Consider the following 5,501-nt stretch of genomic DNA (forward strand, 5'->3'; position numbering starts at 1 on the left):
GTGGTGTACTCACGTAAAACCTGGCCTATAGGAAAGCTCATGCTACAGCGGTCACCGGTTTTGTTGTCATGGACCTGAGCACAAATCATTCGATGGCATGTCAAGCCAAAACTCCCCCTCATTATCAGAGGGACGTTCCCTAATTCCCTCATTTCTTATATTTGAATTTTGAGAAGCAGCATGGCCTAGTGGATAAAGCACAGGCCTGGGAGCCAGAGGACTTGGGTTCTAATCCCACTCTGCCATTTGCCTGCTGTGTGGCCTTAGACAAGTCACTTCACTTCTCTGTGCCTCAGTTTTCTCAAATACAAAAATGGGGATTCAATACCTGTTCTCCTTCCTACTTAGACCATGATCCCCGTGTGGGACAGGGACTATATCTGGTTTAATTAATTTGTATCTAACACAGCGATTCCCCTCTGAGGGTCACATCTGGAGAGTTTCCAGTACTCTACCAGTCTTGGCTACAGGTGGGAGAGTCAAGCAGAAGCTTACCCATTCCATTCCTAGCTTGGGCAGTGGCTAGTGAGTGGAAAGCAATCTGCTACAAGTCAAAACTCACCCATACTGGGCAGTAGCGGCATGGGAGAGAGTCGAGAGTGGAGACTCAAGTTTACTGTGTGGAAGGTAAACCACTTCTGCATTTTTACCAAGAAAACTCTATGGATACATTACCAGAATGATTGCAGATGGAGAGCGGGGTATTCTGGCAGATATATTTATTTTATTTATTTATAATCATATTTATTGAGTGCTTACTGTGTGCAGAGCACTGTGCTAAGCGCTTGGGGAGTACAAGTTGGCAACATATAGATACGGTCCCTACCCAACAGCAGGCTCACAGTCTAGAAGGGATGTGTCCGGGGTGTCGCTATGGGTTGGAAACAACCTGACGGCATAAGACAATACAGAACCCCAGTGTTTAGAACATCCTTGACATAGTAAGAGCTTTACAGATACCATAAAAATAATTGAACACCCCATATGGGCCATGAACTGTGTCTTATTCCCATCTGTGTACTCTTTTCCAGAGTTTACTACAGTGTACTCCACATAATAAACACTTAATAAATACATTTACTACTAATCATGCTCTAACCAAAATACACATTGGAAGCCCATGTTGCGGCGGAAGTGAGGGGGTCTTCTGTGTGCCACTGCGGTCTTGGGCATTTGGGAAAGTACAATAGGTGTGAAGGACACCACCCTCACAACAATTATAACCTAATGGGGCAAACAGGCAATGCAGATTCTTTTCAGAAAGTGGAGCAGAAGGAAGAACCAAGTCGCAAATGGCCCTCAAAGGAGTATGGAAAGATGAATAAATAAGTGAAAACAGAAGTAGATTATCCCGAGCAATCATCCATGAGATGCCCGACTGGCTGTTAGGATAACCCAGCCTGGGGTGGGGTGGGGGGGAATTCGTCCTGGAAAATGTCCTGAAGGTCTTCAAAACTGCTGTCGGCCCAAACGCCAATTTCAGCAAACAATAGTGGGTCCCGCTTCCCTCCAGCTTTGAAGATTGCATCTTCAGATCCTGGAAATTCTGATGGGGGCCAGTCACGGAGCCCAAGTCCCTTGCTTGGAGCTTGGGGCGAGGGGCCATGGGGTGAGGGGAGGGGAGGGGCCCAGCTCCGTTGATCTGTCCAAATCTTAGGGTTGGTCAAAGTGTGCTTGGCTCCAGCTTCGCCTGCAGTGTGGGTCTGGTCCATCCCTGGGGCCATTAGTCATCAAATAAAACTTAAATTGACTCGATTTCCTCAGCTCCTTACTGACATTTTCCATGACCAATTGTCTTTTGGTCTTAACTTTTAACCCAGTTCCCCCTCTTTCCCTCTCAATTGAGCTCATTATGGTCAGGGAATGTGTCTGCTAATTCTGTTGTATTGTACTCTCCCAAGTGCTTAGTACAGTGTGCTGCACATGGTAAGTGTTCAATAAATATGATGAACGAAATAAGTACAATAACCTATTTTTGCGTCAGATACTCGTGCCCTTCTCTTTCTAGGAGCTGCATAATTTTCCTTTGAACTGGCTATTCAGGTTGCTACATTTATTTTTCTAATAGAGTTGATTTTATGAACTAAAAGTAATAACACCCTGAACTTGTCTAGCTCTTTTATTTTCCACAAAGCGTTTTCACATCAGCAATCAATTAATGGTATTTATTGAGCGCTTACCTGGTGCCGAGCACCGAACTGAAGTTGGGATCGTACAATATAGCAGAGTTGGTAGATATCAGTAGTGTTATTTTATCCCCATAACATCCCTATCAGATAGGGAGGGGTAGATACTACCACCCCAAAGATAGAAGTGATGAAGAAACAGTGGTGCAGAGAGGCTAAGTGATTTGTCCAGGGTCACCCAGACAGCCGGGAGCAGAGTTGGGGCTAGAGTCCGAGATTCTGACTTCCATAGTCACGCTCTTTCCACTAGTCCCTGCTTTTTTCTTCCCTTAATAATGAGACAATGCACCTAATAATTTAAAAATAAAAATAATTTCTTCCTGCACTTCTGTTTCCCTGCTTGAACTGAAAAACAAGCAAGTCCAAAGCTATGGTCAGCTGGTTTTCCCCACCCAAGTTGGGCTTTTTATTCTTCTGTCTCCAGACCCCTTGGGGGGGATGGGGGAGAGAGGGGAGGGGTTATGAGAACAGAAGTGAAGTGTCTAATTCTCTTTCCAAAAACAGCAGCCTCTGAAACCCCAAGAGTACTGTGTCCAAAGTTCTTTTGAGGAAGTTACTGAACTCATCCCACAACGCCACTCCTTGACGACTTTTCTCTGCCAAGTTGTGCCGGCTGAACAAACATCACTGTTCTGGACAGGGGGATTTTGGAGAAGACCTCGATTGAGATTTTCTGCCAAGTTGTCCCAGAAGTTAAATGGCCAGTGATTCCCCATCCTGGATCAGAAAGCGCTCAGCGAATCCAATTCCCCGTTTGGGTGAAGAGCTTTAAGAGGAGAGTAGGGTGGAGGTCTCATAGATCATGGCAAAGGAAGATCATTTTGGCCACTGCATTTGGGTTGACTTTGTTTTGAAGGCTTTTGTTAAGCACTTATTATGTGCCAGGAGCTGTACTAAGCACTGGGGTAGACACAAGTAAATCAGGTTGGAAACATTCCCATGGGGCTCACAATCTTAATCCCCATTTTACAGATGAGGTAACTGAGGTCCAGTGAAGAGAAGTGACTTGCCCAAGGTCACAGAGCAGACAAGAGGAAGAGCTGGAATTAGAACCCAGTTCCTTCTGACTCCCACTTGGTCTATCCACTTGGCTATGCTGCTTCTCCAAAGAAGAGACTGTAAGGGAGAAAGAGGGAAAGAGAGGAGCCAAAGAAGAAATTCCTTCAATTGTGATGAATCTCCGTTCTGAGAGCAGGGCACTCTCTGGGGGCCTATTTGAGGACAGAGGGTGGTACTGGGAGCTTTCTGAGAACAGAGCAATGCACTGACTTCCTGTTATTAGAGCTCTCTGCCCTAGGTCTCAAGACAGTCCTCACGAAGACTGGACGAGGAGACGCCCAGGATTGCACATGCATCCCTCAGGGCACAGTGCTGCAGGTAATGCCATCCTGTCTTCCGTCTGGTGGCTGTATGCCAAGTTGACTCAGTTCTCGGGCCTTTGCACTCCTCACCCACATCCCTCTGAGCCCGGCTGGTGCCTCTGGGCTCTGGATGGCAGCAAGAGGAGCTGCTGAGGGGCCGGGAGTGAACTCCAGGCACCTGGTGGTAATAATAGTCATAATTATTATAATAATGATGGCATTTGTTAAGCTCTTACTATGTGTCAAGCACTGTTCTTGGCTTTGGGGTAGATACAAGTTAATCAGATTGGACACAGCTCACAGCATTCATCCCCATTTTACAGATGAGGTAACTGAGACACAGAGAAGTGAAGTGACTTGCCCCAAGGCCATACAGCAGGCAAGTGGCAGAGCCAGGATTAGAACCCAGGTCTTTCTGTCTCCCAGACCCGGGCTCTATCTACTAGGCCATGCTGCTTCTCAGTGGGGCTGGATCCAACCCGCTGGTAACTGTTAAAGCCTAAATATCCCAGTGTCATATAGATTGACTGACCCCCTCTAGACTGTAAGCTTGTTGTGGGCAGGGAATGTGTCTGCTATGTTAATAATAATAATAATAATGGCATTTATTAAGTGTTTACTATGTGCAAAGCAATGTTCTAAGCACTGAAAAGCACTGTTCTAAGCACTGGGGAGGTTACAAGGTGATCAGATTGTCCCACAGTGGGCTCATAGTCTTAATCCCCCTTTTACAGATAAGGGAAATGAGGCACAGAGAAGTTAAGTGACTTGCCCAAAGTCACACAGCTGACAAGTAGCGGAGCCGGGATCTGAACCCATGACTTCTGACTCCAGAGCCCGGACTCTTTCCACCGAGCCACGCTGCTTCTCTTTATTTATACTATACTCTCCCAAGTGTTTAGTTCAGGGCTCTGCATACAGTAAGCGCTCAATAAATACAAGCGACTGAGTGACTGGCCACCCTATCCAGGTGCACCTGCCAATAGGAAAGAAGAAACTCTTTAGAAGGCAGAAACTTCATAAGAATAATGAGATAAGGAGGCCAAAACAAAAACAGCACCAGAGGCTGCAAAAGAAAACCTAAGAACAAAAGAAGGCCCCGTCTTTATGTCTGTTCAAGTGTGGGTCTCACACTGGGCCTTAGCACACACCCACCTGGCAATGAATTTTACTGTTGGGAGTCTTCCTTAAGTATGAAGGACAAGTATGTAGGCACTTGGCCATATAAAATTAAAGTAAAAGACATCACTTGGCTCACAACTCTCCTTTCCTCATAACTGGGTCCCTGTGTCTCTCTCCATCAAACACCGACTCTTAGCATTGGAAATAAGCATAGCCTAGCGTCCAGAGCCCGGTTTTGGGAGTCAGAGGATGAGGGTTCTAATTCCAGCTCCACCACTTGTGTGCTGTGTGACCTTGGACAAGTTACTAAACTTCTTTGTGCCTCAGTTACTTCATCTGTGAAATGGGAATTAAGTCTGTGAGCACCATGTGCTTGTGTTTGTACGTATTTGTTACTCTATTTTATTTGTACATATTTATTCTATTTATTTTATTTTGTTAATATGTTTTGTTTTGTTCTCTGTCTTCCCCTTCTAGACTGTGAGCCCACTGTTGGGTAGGGACCGTCTCTATATGTTACCAACTTGTACTTCCCAAGCGCTTAGTTCAGTGCTCTGCACACAGTAAGCGCTCAATAAATACAATTGAATGAATGAATGAATGAATGAATGAATGAATCTACCCCAGCCCTTTGAACAGTGCTGGTCACATAGTAGGTGCTTAACAAATATTATCATTATTATTATTATTATTATCTCTTCACAGTCTGCTTCAGGACCCTTCACTTTCTGACCACACTTTATCTATCTGCACTCTTCAACCACTATTCCCCAATTTGCTGTCATGGCTCCTCTCAAGCAAACCCTGTAGCTATACCTCACTTTCTATTCGT

General features: G+C 45.3%; 1 non-coding gene across 1 annotated transcript; it reads left to right on the forward strand.

Moving 5' to 3' along the window:
• The first annotated feature begins 414 nt into the window (after window positions 1-414).
• Window positions 415-552, forward strand: LOC119927638. The gene has a single exon (XR_005450622.1). It is a non-coding gene; the product is annotated as a small nucleolar RNA SNORA7 (small nucleolar RNA).
• Window positions 553-5,501: the final 4,949 nt, after the last annotated feature.

Source organism: Tachyglossus aculeatus, chromosome 4 (genome assembly GCF_015852505.1).
Source record: "Tachyglossus aculeatus isolate mTacAcu1 chromosome 4, mTacAcu1.pri, whole genome shotgun sequence".
Classification (NCBI taxonomy): Eukaryota; Metazoa; Chordata; class Mammalia; order Monotremata; family Tachyglossidae; genus Tachyglossus; species Tachyglossus aculeatus.